General features: G+C 39.4%; 1 long non-coding RNA gene across 4 annotated transcripts in view; it reads right to left on the bottom strand.

Moving 5' to 3' along the window:
* Positions 1-15,724, bottom strand: part of LOC106510390 — a 262,228-nt gene extending 246,504 nt beyond the window's left edge. For all 4 annotated transcript variants that reach the window (XR_002344176.1, XR_002344175.1, XR_002344174.1 and 1 more), the window contains exon 1: positions 14,796-15,724. This is a non-coding gene — a long non-coding RNA (uncharacterized LOC106510390). The remainder of the gene's footprint in view (positions 1-14,795) is intronic.

Here is a 22,140-nt window from a genome sequence, read left to right as displayed (position 1 = left end):
GGTTAACAGATACATGCTACTATATATGAAATAGATAAACAACAAGGTCCTACTCTATAGCACAGGGAACTGTATTCAATATCTTGTAATAAACCATAATGGAAAAAATATGAAAAAGAATAAATATATATGGTGTCCTGCTGTACACCAGGAAAAAAAACAAAAATTTTTAAAATTTAAAAATTTAAATGATAGACAAGGTAAAAGAGACCAAAAACTCATTATATCAGAGGAAATAAAACTGCATGGGAAAAGGTGTTGATACGAAAGAAACAGGTAGAAACCGACTCTGCCAACCTTATGAAGTAAATAGTCCTATTCCAAGTTTACAGGTGGGAAAGCCAAGTCTCATCAATTTGTTCAAAGACAAGCAGGGAGCAGGGAGCTAGGCCAGGTAAGGAAGTGAGGGCAGGATTTGTCAAACATCAGACACTGCTCCTCCCGCCACTAGGACCTGGTGTGGTTTCCCAGAAGATAGGATTCACCATCAGCAGAATTCCCAGTGTACTGACCCTGGAGGAACATATATGCTCATCATTATTAGAGCAACGTCACTCCCCAGAGGAGTGGTATTACTGAACAGCCTTTAGGCAAAGACCGTATTTGTGAAATACCGTATTTACCCTATTATAAATAATATACTGCATTAGTCAGCTTTCACTCTAGTATGGTCATTAACAGCCCCCAAAACTCAGCGCTTTTTCCACAACAAAGATTTGCTTCGCAGTCCCGTTTCCTATGTTGCTGTGGCTCTGCGGACTGTGACCCGGCTAAGTGGCAAACTGCAAGGCTCCTTAGTGTTTGCCTGGAACTTCACTCACACAGGCGCACATTGCTTCCTCCCGCTGGGTTGGCCAAAGCAAAGGCTTCTCTCCAGGGGACCAGGAGGGCGACTGCCCCCACAGTGAGGCACTATAAATCATAGGGTTTCTGGCAGGCATGTATCAAACTATGAAAAGGTACAGAAAAGGATTGAGACCAATAACACAGTATTTCACAGATACCATGTTTTCTGCTTTTTTTTTGGTAATCAAGAGGTAAGGTTTCTGTTTTAGTTTCCAAAAACATAACAACCCTGGCTTTTTATCATTACCCAGATTATTTCTTTCAGAAGTTTAGGCTGCTGGTGAATGTATTTAAAAATTCCCTGAGATGGACTAAGGGTTTGGGACTGGCATATGCACACTGAGGTATATGGAATGACTGGCCAATGGGGACCTGCTGTACAGCACAGAGAACTCTTCCCAGTGTCCTGTGATAATCTGTGTAGGAAAGAATCTGAGAGAGAATGGACATGTGTATACGTATGACTGGGTCATTTTGTTGTACAGCAGAAATTACCACAATCTCATCAACTACACTTCAATAAAACTTAAAATAATAAATAAATAAACAAATAAATAAATATTCCCTGAAATTCCCAGATAGTTCTCTGTCCTGTTGGAAAGGTGGGACTACAATAAATAAGAAACCTTCACTTATTTATTGAATAGAATAAGACACCCATTCTGATATCCTATGGTTCTTCCACAAATTGTTATGGCCACACCAAATGAATTCTAAACTATTCTCTTCGCTCCACAGATGTTAGTTGTACAATAACACTACTTCAAAAGAAACAAGTGGCCTAAGTGCCCAGACTGGGTTAATTTTGTTAAACAATGGCTGTGAATTTTCCCCTTGGTGTTACAGTCGAAGTGGAAGGGAATTTGATTAAGTAGCCTGTGCCTGATTTACTGCTCTGTTTTCGCCTTGTTGAAATTCTTTTTTAAACAAGTCATCCACATCTTCATTTTTGCACCGGATTCCCCACAGTATGTAGCCAGCCTACTCAGATGGAGGTTCCCTCCCCTGGAACAATTTTTCTGACCCCTTCCGTAAGGCCAGCGCTTCTCCTAGGGGCTCTCATAAGGCCCTATGATCACAGCCCATGCTACTTTATCCTGGAACTTAATAATATATCGTCTTCCCTTCTGGCCTGTGGGTTCCTTGAAAGCAGGAACAATGACTAATTCATCATGGTACTTCTGGCATCTGCTACCCAACGACTATTTGATGAATAAATGATTATCAGACATGGGATTATTTTCATAAAGCTTCCAATTTTGTGAAATTTTTCTCTCCTGCAGAAAGCCATCACTCAGTCTTGGTAGAGTATTCTTCCTATGCTCTTCGCCAGATTTTGCCAAGTGAGCTGATAGCAGCAGGGTCCCGATCTTACACACCTTCAGACAGCTGCAAGGCCCCCCACAGGGACCTGAGACACCAGCTAGATTCTCACACCCCTCAAACCTGTCCCCTAGACCTCTTTTTTTTTTTCTCATACCCAGTTCAGAAAATCATATGCAGTCTTCACTGATGTCTAATACTTGAAGTCTCTGGCTACTGCCAAAAGCACAGGAACAGAGACAAATGCAAATTACCATACTCCAGGAAAAAAGAGAAATTAAAAATTTACAGAGTACATTTTCCCAATTCTGCACAGGAATTAGAGTCTATTTTCAACTAATAAGGTCCTTCTTATGGACAACCAGAACTAAATACAGAAACTTCAACAAGCTGCAAAAGAACCTACATCTCTCTGCAGACTCTTATCTTTGAATAAAAATAAACTGGAACATGTGCCACTTGTGTTAAAAAAAAAAAAAAATTCTGGGCAGTTCACCAAAGCCAAACTGGGAGAAATTACTGTAATGTCAGCGTTGCTTGATGGGCATATGCGTCATGGTAGGCACACAGGCTCGGAGTCCAAACGCTCCTGAGTTGGAATCCCCACTCTGTTGTTTATTTGCTGTGACACTTGGGTTATTTACTTAAATCTCTCTGAGCCAGTTTCCTCATTTTTTTTTTTTTGGCTGTGCCTACAACCTACGGAAATTCCAGGGCCAGGGATCAAACCCACACCACAGCTGTAACCAGAGCCACAGCAGTGACAATGCCAGATCCTTAACCCACTGAGCCACCAGGGAACTCCAGTTTCCTCATTTTTAAATATAGAGAATATCAGCTCCCTTGCAATCTTGTTAAGGGGAATACTGAGAAGATATAGGTAGAGCACTTAGCACAGAGCAGGAAAAGCATAGGAAATCTCAGGAACAGCGTTCAACACTCTTCTAGCCCTTCTCATGCCCTAATTCCCAAAAAGCAAAACATCCCTCCCCCTACTTCTAACCCATTCATATTATATTCCATTCCCTTCATTCCCTCCTCCAAACTGGAGTTTCTTAATATTTCTTCCTATCTTAAAGACTTAGTTACCTAGCTTGCCATTTATTTGAACTGATCCCTATAAATCACCTTAAAAATAACCTTGGTTCTGAAATAATAAGGATATAATACAAACTCCTTATATAATGATGTTTAATCAGAATGTTATTCATAACATCAAAATATTTGGGGAAAAAACCTAAATATTCAGCAAGGGATAGTGTATCCTAGTATGGAATACTACGCAACATATTTTAAAGTGATATTTTCAAAGAAGTTTTAACATGGTAAATGTTAACATTAATAAAGTAAGCTTAATTAAACAGGAACAAAAGGAAAAAAATTATACATAAAGTATAATTATGTTGTAAAATTACATGTAATATATGTATTTAGGGGGATATATGTGTGTGTGTGTGTGTGTGTGTGTGTGTGTGTGTGACGTTATATATTTTATTATAGCTAGCCTGAAAGGATGTATACCAAAATGTCAATAGTGGTTATCTTTAGATGGTGGGATTATGGATTAGTTTTTCTTTTTGTCTTTTGTCTTTTTTTTTTTTTTTAAGGCTGCACCCACAGCATATGGAGGTTCCCAGGCTAGGGGTCTAATCAGAACTGTAGCTGCCAGCCTACACCACAGCTGCAGCAATGCCAGACCTGAGCCGCATCTACAATCTACACTGCAGCTCATGGCAATGCCAGATCCTTAACCCACTGAGCAAGACCAGGGATGGAACCCACAACCTTTGGTTCCTAGTCGGATTTGTTCCCACTGTACCACGACAGGAACTCCTGGATTAGTTTTTAACGTTACTTTTGTTTAATTTTCTTTTCTTTTGGTTGTTGGTTTTTTATTTTTTAGTTTGTTGTATGATTCCAAACATATGACATTCTGAAAAAGCAAACCATGGAGGCGGTAAAAAGATCAGTGGTATCAGTGGGGGAAGTGAGGGAGGGATGAAGAGGTGGAGCACACGGACCTTTAGGACTGAAACTATTCTGCATGATACTCAATGGTGGATACATGGCACTCTGAATTTGGTAAAAAAAAAAAAAAAAAAATAGAAGAGTGAAACCTAATGTAACCTTTAGTTAATAATAATATATCAATATTGTTTCATCAGTTGTAACAAATATGCCACACCAATGCAAGATGCTAATTACAGGGAGAATGGGTGTGCATGGGGGGAGGAATGAGTGTATATGAAGTACTTTCTGTTCATTGTTTCTATAAACCTAAAACTGCTCTAAGAAGTAAAGTCTATTCAAAAGAAAATGGACTATGAAGAATACATATGCTTGATTCTCTTTTTGCAGTGTGTGTGCATGTGTGTGCGTGTGGCACATGTGCAGAAATACCCAGAAGGATGACATCAAATGTTAACAGTGATATTGGCCAGTTTTTGAATGATTATTGCTTTTTTTTTTTGGCTGCACTAGCAGCATGTGGAAATTCCTGGGCCAGAGAATGAACCCACGCTGCAGTAGTGGCGTGAGCCACAGCAGTGACAACACCAGCTCCTTAACCCACTGCATCACAAGGGAACTCTGATTTTCACTTTTTAATTGATGTCTTTCTGTACTATCTAAATACTTTACAGTTGTTTTTATATTCTTTGTCTAAGAAAATAAATAATATTCCATTATCTGGATGTACCACAGTTGCTGTATCTACTCATCTACTGAAAGACATATTGGCTGCTTCCATTTTTTGGCAACTGTGAATAAAGCTGCTATAAATGGGCACCTGTAGGTTTGCGTGCAGACGTTAAGTTTTCAACTCCTTTGGACAGATACCTAGAAATGTGATTACCAGGTCATATGATAAGATCGTGTTTGGTACAGTGGGAAAAAAAAGAAAAAGAAAAAAAAAAGAAGGAAAGAAAAAAAAGAAAAAAAAAAGATCATGTTTGGCTTCACAAGAAACTACCAAACTGTCTTCCAAAATGACTGCTGTAGTCTGCTTTTTAATTAAAAATGTATCATATTTCCATATAAATAAATAATAACTGCATAGTATTCCATACTCTGTATATACTGTAGCTTATTTAACTACTTGCCTATTAATAGGCATCAAGGTCATTTCCAATTTTTTACTACTGCAAATGATGCTGAGATAAATACTTCCATACCTACATCTTTGATCACTTGTTCAACTGTATCTGGGGGAAATTTTGAGAAAATTTATAAGGCATAAAAATATTTACTTCTGGCTAAAGGCTATCCAAATTTACTCTCCCATTAGAAGTAAATGAGAATGCTGTTTACCCTTTGTCTCTCATAATGAATCCTTCTCAACTTTACCAGGTAATAAATTGCATCTAAGTGTGTTTCAGCTTAACTTTCTTTGATCACTCAAGAGGTTAAACACCCTTTCACTTTTGTTGGCTATTTCTACCTTTTCGTGAATTGTGCTCATCATATTCTTTTTACTTTTGCTGTTAGAGTATGCACAAAATATGTCTGCTCTCTAAAATTCTTCATATATTATTTCTGCTTTCTATTTGGCCGTTTACTAGACTATGTACTATCAATTTAACGGCTCTTAAAAAGCAAGGGGAAAGAAACACTATAACATTAAATGTATATACTAATTTCAGGAAGAGTGAAAAAACAGAATGTGTGATGTGTGTTGTTTTTTTAAAAAAATTTAACTTTTGTGGGTGAGGATTTTGATTTTTTTGTCCTGTTTTGTCTTCAAAACATTGAAGTTTTATATGGTCAACTCCATAGACCTTCTATTTTGTTTGCTGGCTTAGTGATTGTGTTTGAACAGGCTTTCTCTAGTCAAAGAGTATAAAAATATTTACTTAAATATTCATCTAGCCATTTAATGTATGTTTATCAACATCAAAGTCTTTTATCCATGTGTAATTTTTGTCTATATAAGGTAGGATCACAACTTTTTTTTTTTTTTTTTTTTTTTTCCGCATGGCTAGCAAGTTGTTCCAGCACCTCTTATAGACGGTTGATCTTTCTGGCCACTTGCTCACATGCTGTCTTCAGTGATATTTGGGCCAATTCCTGGACTCAAGATTTTGTTCCTTTTTTTTTTTTCTGTGGTTCTTTGGAGCTAAGACCACACTGTTTTAATTACTGTGGCTTTTAATATCCCAGATAACCTCATGACTCACCTTCTGCAGGTCTTTACTCAAATACAGCCTTTTCTGTGAGATCTTCCTCAAGCACCCTATTTACAATGCTGGCTTCCCTCTACCCCAACCCCTGCCCGCAACCACCTCCATATAGTCTCTGCTTTGCTTTATTCTTCTCCTTATCACATGTTACCATCTGTTAATCGACATATTTTACTTATTCATTTGCGTACTGTCTGCATATCTAGACTAAGTTTCATGAGATGATAGTCCATGAAAACAGGGATTTTCATTTCTTTGACTCACTTTTGTATCCCCGGTGCCTGGAACACTGCCAAACACAGAACAGATTCCCAAAAATATTTATTGAATGAATGACAAACCAGTAGAGAAAAACATCCTACATACAACCACTCCCCACCCCAATTTTTTTTTTCGAGAATTCATTGGCTCTTTTTACACAATCTTTTGTCATGAAATATAGTGCTAAATTGACCAAGTCAAAAAGAAGATCCATGGGATTTTGAATGGGCCCATGTTGAATACACAGGTTAATTTAGGAAGAATTGACAACTTTACAGCTTTGATTACTTCCGAGGAAGATCCAGTTATTTCCCTATTTTTTCAAGCCTTCTTTTATTCCCTCAGTGTAGCAAAATGATTTTCTTTGTAAAGGCCCTATGAATTTCATATGAAGATTGTTCCCAATCATGTTGTGATGTTTTGTTATTCATTCACTTATTCAATAAATGCTTCTTGTTGTCAATCATGTGCCAGACACTGTTCTAGGAGCTGGGAATGCAGCAGTGAACAAAAAATTGTTCTCTGCCCTCATGGATGTCATGTTCTAATAAGAATGGAATTCTTTTTTCCCTTATATTTTTTAACTAGCAATATTTGGTATAAAAGAGAGCTATTGAGTTTGGGGTACTTCTTTTAACATATCTTCTTACTAAATTCTCTCATCATTTCTTTTTTTAAAGACTTTTATTTTTCCCATTATAGTTGGTTTACAGTGTTCTGTCAATTTTTTACTGTATAGCAAAGTGACCCAATCTCTCTCTCTCTCTCTCTCTCTCACACACACACACACACACACACATATTTTTCTCACATTATCCTCCATCTTTTTCCATCACAAATGACTAGATATAGTGTATTGCAATTGATTTTCTAGTTTTACCAAATAGACAATCATATCACTTGCAGATACTAAAAAAATTTGCCATCACTTTTCCAAAGATGAATATCTCTAGTCTATTTTCCCCTTTTATCTGTTGGCAAAATGAAGTTTTCCAATACAGTCCCTGTATTTATCCACAATTGGATTTCTGGAAATTAATTCCATATTTTTAGTCAAGAAGAAAAGTCACAAATTTTTTTAAATATTTAGGACTGTATAATATACCAGAAATGAATTTAGGTATCAAATTATCTGATATGATCCAAATATCTGATATGATACAATTGACAATAGTTGTATGCAACTGATGCAAGTCATTTTGAGAAAATATTAATTTTTTTCTCTTTGCTGGCAGACTGTTTAGGAACCTAACTCCCTGAGTCAGCTACTGTTGAATCTATTTTTTTAATAAAACATAAAACCATGGTTCTCCATTGAAAGTTAGAGAACATAAAATCTACTGATTTCTTTTATATTACTTTCTGTTTGCCAATTACTTGTACAAACACTGAAGTAGCTAAAGATTTAATTTGCATATCCAACCACAATAAAACAAGGATGCCTGAGTAAAGTCTTACATCACAGCTGTAAACTAAGATTTTCTGAGGAGTTACATTTGTCCTAATAATATAAGACAGGGATTAAGAGCAATTATACAACACCCATTTCTGCAACTAAAGAAATGAGGTTTGGCAGCCTGAAGAGTCTTGAGCATGCTAACGCTGTCAGTAGCAGAGCGTGGACAAAAACTTTAGTTTTCTGCTTCACATCAAATACTCTTTCCACCGTGCTCTCCCTTTCATTCGGCATTACCTGCGTCACTAGAAACACTCAAATATGTTTCTTCACTTACCTAGAAATTGTTGTGTTACCTTTGCCTATTATTTTAGGAGGAAATCATTTCTTATAAAATTCACATATGGCTTTTGATTTTGTGGCATCCTTTTCCTGGAGGTTCAAAGAATGAGCGTATGCTTGAAGAGTAAATTCTTACAACAGGTCTGTGGGGCGGGGGGGTGGGGAGCAGAAATGATGAGTCTCCTGTGATATAAATCAACATTCTAATCGTTAAAAAATAGATGCACTCATTCATAAGTGTCACAAAACACTCCAAACTGAATAGGAAGGAATATCTGAATGGAACTGATAACAGCCAAGCCTGAAGAGGAAGCACAACAGCCCATTACGAGCTATTGAAAATTTCCATAGAGAGAAAAAAAAAATGACATACAGCAGGAAATTCCTGACCAGTAGTGTAATCTCTTACATAAAATGTGTTGGCAGATAAATGGATTTTTATGATTTTGCTTACACCCACTACTTATTGCCCCTTCAGATATGTCACCTTGTAACTGTATTTTAACTTCACTCTAACTCTGTTTAATGGAATTGGAGGTTCATCTTAATCCCCTCAAATACTCTTGGTCCTTTGCCAAACATGGGGGAAGAGGTTAGTAACTAAAACACTGAAACTTGCTATAAGTTAGGCCTAGGAAAATATTATATTGCGATTTAATATAGTAATACCCTAATTTACCAATATCGTACATAGGAATTAGGCAGTGGAAAAAAAAACTTTTTTGGCCGCGCCCACAGGACACAGAAGTTCCGGGCCAGGGATCAAGCCTGAGCCACAGCAGTGACAACACTGGGTCCCTAACCTAGGTCACCAGGGAATTCTAGCAGTGGAAATTTTAATATACTGATTAAGGCCATAGCTATAGAACTATAAACGTGGCACTGAGAGTAAAGAGCTAAAAAGTAGGTGAAGTAAGTATGTATCAAAGTCAGGCACATGTTAAATTCTGACTTAGGTGTTTTACTTAACAGTATCTCATTTCACTTTTATAACTACACTGAAAAATGACTATTATGCTCATCCCACAGAGCAGAAGACTGAATTTCTAGAAGATACAGTTATATAATCCATGCCCTCCCACTTCCGAGGCAGACCTAGATTTCGTAATTCCTGGCTCTGCCACTTTCTGCCTGGGCAACCCTGGGCCAATGTGAGCCTTCCTTTCCTCACTTGTAAAATGAAAGTGATGGCACCCGCCTTCCCACTTCATAAGTTGGTGCGAATCAACTTAACACTGAAAGCAAAACACGTTGGCGGTTACCACTGAACACAAACAAAAGGTTAAACGAATAAGGGAAAGTGATGGGAATTGATTTCTAAATTATTTTTCTCAGACACTTTGTTTTCAATGCTTGATTACACAATACTGAGCTGTGTTTTCCAGGCAAGGTCTTTCTGGTTGAGCGTCAATGAATCATTTCCTTCATATTCAGATGAAAGATATGCCTGGGTAGGTTGGGTTCCCACCCTGCTTTATCTTAACAATCCATACATTGCAGGTAAGCAAACAATTAGGATGTTAAGAATATCACTCCTGGGCGTCTTAGGGTTCCCTCTCTGCAGAAATTTCCAGCACAAAAGACAAGGACTGTAGGGTCACTGACCTACTGACACTGGGTCTACAATGACTAACTTCCATACCGGTAAAATGAGAAGCAAGAGGAATAATTTCGGCATTTTCCATTTACCTTGTCAAGTAAACTTGATTTTCAAAGGAAATCTCAAGCGGCTCCACAACATAAACAGATCATAAAAGCAATATTTCATTAGAGTAATTTATCGGTTCAATTTTGTTACATGTTTTTATTATAAGATTAATAAATGACACAATGAGCTTTAAGGAACACAAAAAATTTGAAATTGGAAGTTATTCGTGACAGTGATACAAATCACTCAGGATCCAAAAATTTCGTTTTGCTGTTTTCACTAAAATTGAGAGAAGTTTGATCCACAAGCAGTTGCAAATGAGAACAGTTTATGTTGGTTGGTGGCTTGGTCTTGTTTTTGTGGTTTGGATGTTTTATCCTGTGTTCATATTTAACAGCTTATATTGCTTTTCAATTAAACAGTTAGCCAGAGAGAATTTGTTTGGAAATGTGCACAGAAATAAGTTAACCTGGCCATATAAGTTAACATCATCATAATTTAATATTGTTCTGAAGGTATGTGTAGATAAAATGATTGTTTAGCTGAGGGACTCAAGAGAATCAGCTGAAAAACTATATAAACAATGAAAGACTCCAGTATGGTAAAAACCACAATACGGGAAAATCAATAGTCTTCATACACACAAACAACAACCAGAAGAGATAACAGAATCATTCTACTCACCAAAAAAAAAAAAAAAAAAAAAAAAAAAAAAAAAGATGAAAGTTCCTCAAGAAAAACTTAATTGCTATTTTTTAAAAGACTCATACAAATGGAAAGGCATAGCATGTCCTTGCTTCAAAAGACTCAGTACCGGGGAGTTCCAGTCGTGGCCCAGTGGTTAACGAATCCGACTAGAAACCATGAGGTTTCGGGTTCGATCCCTGGCCTTGCTCAGTGGGTTAACGATCTGGCATTGCCGTGAGCTGTGGTGTAGGTTGAAGACGTGGCTCGGATCCCGCGTTGCTGTGGCTCTGGCATAGGCTGGCAGCTACAGCTCCGATTCGACCCCTAGCCTGGGAACCTCCCATATGCTGCGGGAGCGGCCCAAGAAATGGCAAAAAGACCAAAAAAAACAAAAAAAAAAAAACAAAAAAACTTCTTAAATATCAGCAGAACTTCAATGATACGAGGAGGCATAAAATCTCAAACCCTTAATATTATCCCTGGCACGTAGAGGCACTCGAGAAATATTTGTTGAATAAACATGAACCACTAGAAATATAAGCCATCTTTTGGAAGCCTAATGCCATTAAGTGGATTTTAAAACTATGGTAATTAGGATTTTTTAAAGGGTAATTAAGATCTTTTAAACTCAGTTTTGAAAAGTCAAAATCATAGGAGTTAGGATCAAAATGGTTTCAATACAAAAGCAACCAAAAAAGAAAACAAAGTCCTTATTTTCAATAAACACAGCAAAAGTACTCTAATTGTTCTCCTGTGGTCACTCGGTCAGGCAAGCACCCCAAAAGGTATTATTATAAAAAGATACATCATTCCTTGCAGTATTATAATAGTAACAGCAAAAGTCTGAAAACAATCTAAGTATCCATCAATAGAGTACAAGTTTTGAACAAATTCTGACACATTTATATAATAGAATATTACGTAGCTATTTAAAAGAATACAGTAAATCTGTAAATGCTGGTATAGAACAACAAAGATATCCTGTTAACTTTGCAGAAAGCGCAGAGCTCAACCAGGGGCAGGGGGTGCCACTCTACACGGACTCTCAAGTCAGGGAGTAAGGCTGGAATTGCAGTCCCAGGGTCCCTTGGAGACCCCTCAGAGCAATGCCAGTTCGAAGGCTCACAAACCCTCTCTTGGTAAATCCTGCACAGAGCCAGTGTTGCCTTTGGCTTTGAAAGGCATTCCTAGTTCTTCAGTTGCACATCAGATGAAGCTGGCTGTCATTTAGGGGCCATGTTTGTGATAGACAAAGTCTTAAAAACGTCTCTTGGATATCACACCTAAAGTGCAAGCAACAAAAGCAAAAATAAACAAGTGGGCCTACATCAAACTAAAAAGCTTCTGCACAGCAGAAGCAATCAGCAAAATGAAAAGACAACTTATGGAATGGGAGAAAATATTTTCAAACTATCTATCTGATAAAGGTTAATATCCAAAATATATAAAGAACCCTACAACTCAATAGTAAAAAAAAATCAAACAATCCAACTAAAAGATGGACAGAGGACTTGAAGAGACATTTTCCCTAAGAAGACATACAAATGGCTAAAAGGTACATGAAAAGGTGCAGATTACTTTTCTGTAGCTATTTACTTGTAATTCTCCCTTTGTCTCCATATTTTTAATTCCTAAGATATGTTTGTGTTTTTTAATTTTTTTTATTACGGTAGAGTTGATTTACAATGTTTTCACAAGTTCTGCTGTATAGGAAAGTGACCCAATCATATATATATATATATATATATATATGTCTCCTTTTTCTCATATCATCTTCTATCATGTTCTATCACAAATGATTTGACATAGTTCCCTGTGCTGTACAGCAGGACCTCATTGCTTATCCATTCTAAATGGAATAGTTTGCATCTACCAACCCCAAACTCCCTGTCCATCCCACTCCTTCCCGCTCCCCCTTGGAAACCACAGATATGTTCTCCGTGTCTGTGAGTCTGTTTCTGATCTGTAGGTAGGTTCACTTGTGCCATATTTTAGATTCTACATATAAGTGATAGCATATGGATAGATCTGTAATTGGTGTTAATGTTTCTGAATAACTGATACAAGTGCCCTGATTACAATAGATGTTCAGTGTTAGATATATCAAAATAAAAATAATAAACTAGATTGGGGAATATTTGGGAAAAAAAAAAAAAAGCCAAACTCTCTTCAGCCATAAAGGAGAAGGAAATCTTGCAACAAGTGACAACATGGATGAAACGCCAGGGCTTTGTACTAAGTGAAATAAGCCAATCACAGGGGGCACGATTCTATTTCTATGAGGTATCTAAAATAGTCAACTCCACAGACTAGGATGGACGTTCCAGGGGCTGGCAAAGGGGAAGGGAGGAACTGCAAATCACCAGGTATATATAAAGTGATGCGTGATGACTAAGTTGCAGACTTAGTCTGCTGTACAATATGGTGCCTGCAGTTAACAATACTGTATTGCAGTTAACAATACTGTGAGGAGGGTAGATCTCATGTTAAGTGTTCTTAACATAGTAAAACAAAAATAAAAAGCTAGCCTCACCCTGAGCATAGGGCTGTGCACTCGCCAAGAGGGAGTCCAGCTGAAGGAACAAGGGTTGGCATGTCCATTTCCTGTTCAGTCATTGAGTGGAATGGCAGGTGAGATCACCAGCACCAATTCCTGCTTTGGTTTCCTTTGTTTTGCTGTTGTTGTTGCTGTTGTTATTAGTTTGCCAAGTATGTGTAGCTGACTTTTTCACATCAGATATACGAGGTTGACTTTTTCACTTCAGATATATGAGGTGGAATGTCACTTAGGGCACACTTCCTCTGCAAAATTCTCCCATTTGTGTAAAATGATTAAACAAAAGTAAAAATATTCACATATATACTCACCTGCACAGAGACTATCTAGAGGGATTCTCAAGAAACTGGGAATGCAGGTTACCTTTGCCAAGAAGGATATGGAACTTGCAAAACTGAGTCAGGAAGACAATGTTCACTCTAATATTTTTTGTGTTATTTAGATGTTTTACCATGTATAGCATTGTTTTTAAAAATACTAGTGAACATTTCCACAGCAAAGAAAATCATGGACTTGGAAAATAGACTTGTGGCTGCCCAGGGGGAGAGGGAGGGAGTGGGAGGGATCAGGAGCTTGGGGTTATCAGATACAACTTGGAATGGATTTACAAGGAGATCCTGCTGAGTAGCATCTAGAACTATGTCTAGATACTTATATCGCAACAGAACAAAGGGTGGGGGAAAAAAAAGCATATACATGTTAGAGTAACTTGGTCCCCATGCTGAATAGTAGAAAAATAAAAATACTAGTTAAAATGGAGTTTAAAATTCACAAAATATCTAATGGTTTAAGAAGATTTCGTTGTAAAGTGAAGACCTATTAACCTCCTGCTAATAATGCCTTACTCCTCCTTCTCTAGCCCAATTCTTAACCTTTGGGAGCTTATAGGACCTTTAAAAGTTTGATAAAGTTAAAACCCTCCCCCGGTGGAATACAGATACATACCCATACGCCCATGAAGTCCCTAAACCCTCAATTTAAAGCTGTCACACTACATCTTGCTAAAATGTTTAATCTGAATCTATTCATGAAGATATAATCAGATAAATTCTACACAGGGAATATTCTTCAATATAACCAGCCTAAATTCTTCAAAAATTCAATGTCATGGAACAATGCAAAACAAAAATATAAATCCAAAGAGACTAAGAGATGCAACAACTAAATGCAATACATGAACCTTGGTCGAATCACGAATTGGGGAAGAAAAGAAATCTATAAGACATATTTGAGACAACTAGGGAAATTTGAATATGGATTCCATATTAGATGACATTATGGGATTATTGTTTAATGGTGTGATCATACCTATTAAAAACTGAAGGGTTAAATGTCCTGTCTGCAACTTACTTTATAGTTCAAAAAATTGCACACAGTACAAATGAGTGTAACCAAATGTTACCCATTGGTAAATCTATGTAAAGAGTATATAGGAACTCATTGTACTATTTTTCTAACTTTTCCAAGTCTGAAATTTTTCAATATAAAAAGTTCTTTTCAGTCTCTTATAATTCTAACACAGCATCACCACCAAATTTTCCCCTTTTTCCAACTTACCCATTTGGCCTTCCATCTCCACCTCTTGCCAAAATGGATTGTTGGTACTGATCAAGAAATCTAGCACTTGATTCATTTCTTCCAAAAATATTATGAAGCATAGGCAGTGTCTCAATCTGAGCCCAGGCTTCCTTTGCCTTTGTCTCTCTTGGCTAACCTAAGAGGAACTACGCTGTTATCATCTTTATAACCACAGTGTTATATACACAATAAGGAGGCAATAAACATGAACTGAACTGAGCCTTTGGACCAGTCTGCAGAGCTTTAAACCTATTGTGTTATTTCTTAGCAAAGCAGGTAACAGATTTCATGGGAGGATAAAACAAATGCTGGAACCAAATCACTAAAATCAAATTCTACTCGTGCCTCTCCCACGAGTATAGATAGTATCTTTGTGCCACATTAGCAAAAGTATGGAAATACAAAGAATGCCTGAAGCAGAATAAAGTTAAATTTTTTTCCCACTGCCATCTGTGCATGCTGCTGGCTTTTCCCGATTCCACCTGTTAGCTTTTTATTCTCTAATACTGTGCTGACAGCATCTTCTGGGATGATGGAGCTGCAGAGCCGGCATGGGCAACATAAGCACCATCCTACTTTAGAGTAAATAAAACTATTTCAAGCAAATTGGAAACTAAGTGACAGAAAGTGCCACAGATGGAAGACAATGGTAACAAGAGGGAAAGGCTGCATTGCTCATCGTCCCCACAGTCCGGAATGGAGTCGACTCAGAAATGCTGGCAGTGGACCTGAGGTGACTAATGCTATGTGTATACAGAAGAGGCCAAATGAATTGTATTCATCTCTGGGAATAAAAAGAAGCTCTTGCTCTCTGTTACAACAAAAATCAAATCTATCTCTTGCAACCAGTGTTTCGTGTGTGTGTGTGTGTGTGTGTGTCTTTTAGGGCCACACCCATGGCATATGGACGTTCTCAGGCTAGGGGTCAAATCAGAGCTGTAGCCACCCGCCTACACCACAGCCATGGCAATGACAGATCCAAGCCAACTCTGCAACCTACACCACAGTTCATGGCAACGCCGGATCCTTTAACCCACTGAGCAAGGCCAGGGATCGAACCCGAATCCTTGTAGATACTAGTTGGTTTCATTACCCCTGAGCCACAATGGGAACTCTAGGTATTTCACTTTTTAAAAATGTTTCCTCTTGAAGTTCCCTGGGGGCCTAGCAGTTAAGGATCTGGCTTTGTCACTGCTGTGACTCAGGTCACTGCAGTGGTGAGGGTTTAGTCCCTGGTCCAGCTACATGCTGTAGGTGTGGCTGAAAAAAAAAAAAAAATTTCGTCTAACTTTACCGATAACCCATTATGTCTCCTTCTCTCTTTTCCTGTACCTTCCTTCCTTTTTAGAAATGTCTCTATAAAGGAAACACATTGGCCTCAACCATTGGCCTGGGAAATTAGAGAGCCAGATTTCCCATCTCCAGCTCCCTGCTAATCCTGGAACCCCTGACCTGGCTAAGGAAAAAGAGTGACACCTAAGTCGTTTCAGCCCCCACTTCTTTCTCATTTGAAATCCATTCTCTTGATGAAGCTTTAAAAATACATAAGTAAATGAAGATGTTTGTAGTTGGGTTACATAATGGCAGAGCACAATGGTCCAAGACAGGGGTTGGGAACTGGGACACATAACTGATGACATAAACCACATTGCCTGGCCTAGCCTCTATTTTATCTTTAGGTCCTTCTGCACCTTTCTACCCTCTCCCTGTTTTTCTCTCCCTTTTGACCCCTTCCACATCCTACACTGGTGTCAATTAACGACTGCCAAAGGCACCCGACTTGCTAAAATTATTTCTGTCTTTTGGAATCAAGACCAGAATTCCCTTCTCCTTTTCACTCATTTGTCATAAGAAGGTTGAGCCCAAGTCAGTCCATAGCTATCCACCATCAAGAGGCAAGTGCTACTGAGTAGTGCTCTGTCCCATGTACAAGCAAAGAGCTGTAAGCCTTGTCCTTGCCTGCAAGAAGCTTTTGCTCCAACAGAGGGAAAGCAAACATGCAAACAACTAAATCTAATGCAAGGGAGAATCACAGAGGGAAAAGCATTTATATGCCAGTGAGTGTTGTGTTCACCAAGCCCTTCCAAGAGGTTATACTGCAAAACAATTTTTTTTCCTAAAAACACTCAAATAGACAAGAGTGCAAAACATAGATTTATTGAATATCACACAAAGTAACCTTCAACCTCAAAAAACATCTCTCCTTGAAAATTTTTGCAAGAGGTGGGGTACTGCACAGTACCCATGCTTCAGGAAACGAACTAAACAGATGGAAGACCAGAGTAACTGCTTATAATGTGACACTTCTAACTGGGGTGATTCTTAGTCAAGAACAGCTTACCATGCCTTATCCACAAGGTGCTACAAATAAAGCTGCATAAATTGTCTATGTGTGCAGACAAGCAAAGCACCTGGGTCTCTACAACATAAGAGGGGAGAAATATTTGACTGGTACCTGACTGGTAGGTTATCTCTTTTCCCTTCTTTTAGTTGCCAAGAGAATTAAGCGAGTTCAGAGAAAGTGGACCTGCATGAATGACCTAAGAAACATTTTTCTAGAGTCAGGCCACCATGCCACATAGATAGGACAACACTGTTGGGAGAAGGAAGGAACACTGAAGAGAAGAGAGTGCCAATTACAAGCAGCTAGTCAAGATCCCTGAGGCCCCATCTATAAATAACTGTTTTTCCCCACGTCCCTTTCACCTCTTCCCAAAGTGAGAGTTAGATGAGTTAGATTCCTGGCCAAAGGCTAAGCCTCACTCCCATGTCCTCCTTTCCCACCAAGCAACACTTCCTAATGCAATGTGGTGCTGGGCCGTAAATCAGCAGGAGTTCAGGAGACAGGCGCCTCCTTGGGAGCTTCCTGCCTTCTGTTTCCCAGCTTTTTGTTTTTTGTTTTTGTTTTGTTGTCTTTTTGTCTTTTTTAGGGCCGTGGAGGGCCGCACCTGCGGTATATGGAGGTTCCCAGCTAGGGGTCTAATCAGAGCTGTTGCCATCAGTCTAGGCCACAGCCACAGCAACGCAGGATCCGAGCCGAATCTGCGACCTACACCACAGCTCACGACAACGCCGGAACCTTAACCAACTGATTGAGGCCAGGGATCAAACCCTCAACCTCATGGTTCCTAGTCAGATTCATTTCCGCTGAGCCACGACGGGAACTCCAGCTTTTTGAATCTCTGAACCTGAGCTGCTCCACCTGAAAAGTGGGACAATGATGATGATGGTGATAATGAGTGACCATAAAATAGGCCCTGTGCTGAGTTCTTCACATGCATTATTCATTTAATCTTCAGAGGGAAAAAAAAGTCAGGGCAGTATTAATTATTATAAGTACTAATAGTAATTCCTTCTTTACAGATGAAGAAATTGCAATTCTGAGAGGAGTTCATTAAGGTCTAACCTCCCTGCCTGAATTCTCAACCCTGTACATGATGGTTAGAATACTTGTCTAAACAGGATACTGAAAGGGTTAACACCAGTGTGTATGCACACCAGGGAACGCTACTGTCACTATTTCTGATGCTACAGATGTTTCTGCTGCTTTTCTCTCTCCTCAGATGCTGAGGGTTCTGAGGTCTATTAACCACAAACCATCGGCCAAGGCTAAACCAAGTCTAAACCGAGGCCTTAGGGACATTTTTGAGCACCAAATAACAAAACTGATGTAACGTCTAGATGCTCTCTTGTTAAAATATACCTGTTGAGGATGAATGAGAGACCAAGAGGCAAGGAAATGGGATTCAGTACTAATATTTCAACTTCCTACCTAAAAGGGCCCCCCAGTGCTTATATTTTATTAGTTCTGAATGACAAAAACATAAGATGCATCCTTCTTATGTTTCACTTTGATTTTCTAACTTGAAATTATGTATCTTATGCCAACTTTTGACTGTCCAAACTGTGCTTTTGATCCATTCTTACCTTTTTTAAATTTATCTTTTTACTAAAGATAAATAGTTGATAGTTGATTTACAACGTTGTACCAATTTCTGCTGTACAGCAAAGTGACCCAGTCATTCACTACACACACACACACACACACACATACACACATTCCTTTTCTTATATTATATTTCATCATGGTCTATCCCAAGAGATTGGCTGTAGTTCCTGTGCTACACAGTAGGACCTCTTTACTTATCCATTCTTACCTTTTAACTCACTTTTCATCATCATGAAATAACTATGATAAAGGTTTAAACCTGGGACATGCCAAGATGTCCATCACATTAAACACAGCAAGCATTTAGCATACACCTGGAGAATTCCCTAAGTAAAATAAAATTATTATCGCATGTCATCCCTTCCTTCCGAAGGCCAACTAATGTGCCCACATCTGTAAGGGTCATCTTCAAGTTACACATCTATTTATAATAATGTGTTCACTGTCTTCTTCCTCAGGTACATTGTCTGTGACCTTGACCGTTTCAAGACTGATAAAATAGAGCCATCAATATATGTTTATGAAGCTCTAGGCATCTTGTAAGAGAGTTCATAGTTATTACAAGCAATAAAGAGTGACCAGGACAGTTCTGTGCTATAATACTGCCTGTCAAGAGAAAAATGTCACCCTTCCTGTAAAGGACCCAGAGGCATAATTAGGAGGTAGAAGAGGGGATGATTTTGTAGGCACAGTCATGAGAAGCTCGGGTAAAAGACAGCAGCAGTGAAGAGTGCCTTCCCTACAACCTACCTCACTGGACCCTCAGTTCCCATCCAAAGAGTCCAGGTTGGAGTTCCTGCTGTGGTTCAGCAGAAACGAATCTGACTAGTATCCATGAGGACGCAGGTTCAATCCCTGGCCTCACTCAGTGGGTTAAAGATCCAGCATTGCCATGAGCTGTGGTGTAGGTCACAGACTTGGCTTGGACCTGGTGTGGCTGTGGTGTAGGCCAGCAGCTGGAGCTCTGACTTGACCCCTAGCCTGGGAACCTCCATATGCTGTGGGTGTGGCCCTAAAAAGACAAAAACAAAAACAAAAACCCAAGAGTCCAGGTAACAGTGATGATTCCATGTCCAAAATGTGGAGCCCCACAGGATGCCCAGGTTAGCAGCGCCCCACAAAAGTACCAATCAGCACCTTTGTGAGGAACTGTGACTTTTCCTATTAGCATCAAAATGAAAACTAATGACTCCTCCAGGGCACCTTCTAAGAACCTTAAAAGAATGTAAGCATCACAGCTCCCGAATGTCCATACCCCTAAACACAAATCCATACACCCCAGAGAGCTATAAATAAGTCCTGCCTGAAGGTCTCCTTGCTGTTCCTCCATAAAATCTGATGGGATCTCCTTCCCTTTATCCTAACCTTTATCCTCATCACTCCTCTCAGTCAGGAACAGGAGGTAGAGAAAGACTCAAATGGGGCTGCAGATGCCTTCTCAGTTAACTGCCGCTTGAAAGTTGGTTTTCTTAGGACCAAAGAAAATGCGACCCTGTAACCTGGTTTCAAGTCTGTGTGGCACCCAGGGACCTCTCTGCAAAATGGGGGAGTTCCGTGTGACCCCGTCCATCCTTCCAGCTCAAGCATTCTACGATTCGGGGAGGCGCAGTTGTACACGAGAAGAGTCTCAGCCCCCCCCCCCCGCCCCGCCCCGCACAGCCTCTCTCCTGGTCCTTGGCCCCTTCTCCTCCTGGTGGGGTGGAGCTGGGCTGCTTTGAGGGGCTGGGGCTGGGAGGTAGACGTCACTCCCTCCCCTCAGGGTTAACAGTGACTTCCAAGACAGGGCAGCTTTTTCCCAAATGACTTTCCTCACTTCTGTCATCACTGTCACTCACCTGCCAGCGCCAACACCTATCCTGTCTCCTCCACGTCTCAGATGTGACCTCTCAGGGGCATCAGTTTCCACCTCGTAGGGTAGGAACAGCATCAATGGCTATTGTGAGGGCTAAATGGGTTAGTGCAGGCAAGGCGCTTACTTACAAAAGTCCCTAGAATATAGGAAGTACCAGATAACTGCTATTGTTTGTATGGTTATTACTGGCAGGGGTCATACTGAGAGTTGCATTCTGTCACCAAACGCAGGGATTCCAACACTGTTATCTTTCCCTCCCTTATATTAAGTTTAGGGTGAATTGTTCAGATCCCCACATTGAAGAGTCTGTGAACCTAGGACAAAGCCCACTGCCAGGGCTCTAGAGACTTTACTGGAAGGTTTTCATTTTCTCTTGACAGGAGGCATTGTGTATTGAAAATGTCCTTGCCACCTCGATGGTATTAATAACCACCAAATGGGGCTAGAGAGCCATAAACATGTCAGTGATTTGATTCCATGGGTTTACGTCATGATTCAAAGAGTCAAGGTCACAAACAACGGGATAAAGACAGACAGCAGCCCCAGGATACCAAGCCCACATTTTCTCCAACTTTTCTGTCATGTGTTAAAGAGTTTAGCATTTTAGGGTCCTCTTTTGTGCCTGTGTTTGATGGAGAATTCTTCCCTAAGACTATTTTGTATTTTGAGTAACGCCCCAGTTTATGGGTTGGATCAGGGTGATAACAGCAAATGGCAGAAAAATAATGGTTTAAAATTATTCCCAAGCCCAAACCTCTTCTCTCGGAATGAGTCTAGAGCTGTGGCAAGCAGACTGGCTCTTTGCTGCTTCTTCTGCCCACAGACTCTAGGAACACTCAGAGGCTATGGTTTTTAAATTACATTTTAACAAAGGTTTGAAGAAGAAAAAAAAATATGAGACCCAATCATTTAAATTCTTTTTTTTTCTTTTCTTCTTTTCTTTTCTTTTTTTTTTTTTTTTTTTTTTTGCCAATCCAATATTTGAAATCCTTGTAAGCTCTAAAATGATGATATGTTCCAATCACTGAAGGTTTTATTTTATGGGACCCTATCATTTCAACACATGTCATGAATTAATTTATCCCTGTTCATCTTAAATCTAGAGGGACATCCTGGCACCGGCCAAAGTCTATGTGGTCAGGATCACTGACGGAGACTGATTGACTTAACATAGCACACATTCTTCATGGGTGGGGGGAGGTATGTTCAGAAATAAGTGACTAAAAAAATAATCTTCTCAAAAATTAAATAAACCTTGGTGTGGGTGGAGTAGAACGATCAGAGGACAGTCTCTCTGGTAGAGATTGATCCAGAGGCAACTCTGTTCTCAACCCATCATCCCCCCAAGGGTCTAGACCCCAGCTGTGGGTGGTGAAGGAAGATGGTGTCCTCCCACTGCCTCCCCAAACCCAACATGCTGTAGAGTCGGGTCGTCACTCAAGTCCAGGTGACATAACCCATCCCATACAGTGACAGAGTCCACCCTGTACAGCATCCAAAGTGTGGCAAGGAGTTGAGGGTGG

This window comes from Sus scrofa, chromosome 5, assembly GCF_000003025.6.
Source record: "Sus scrofa isolate TJ Tabasco breed Duroc chromosome 5, Sscrofa11.1, whole genome shotgun sequence".
NCBI lineage: Eukaryota > Metazoa > Chordata > Mammalia > Artiodactyla > Suidae > Sus > Sus scrofa.
Note: the sequence above shows the minus strand (reverse complement) of the source record. Positions and strands in the feature narration are given on the sequence as shown.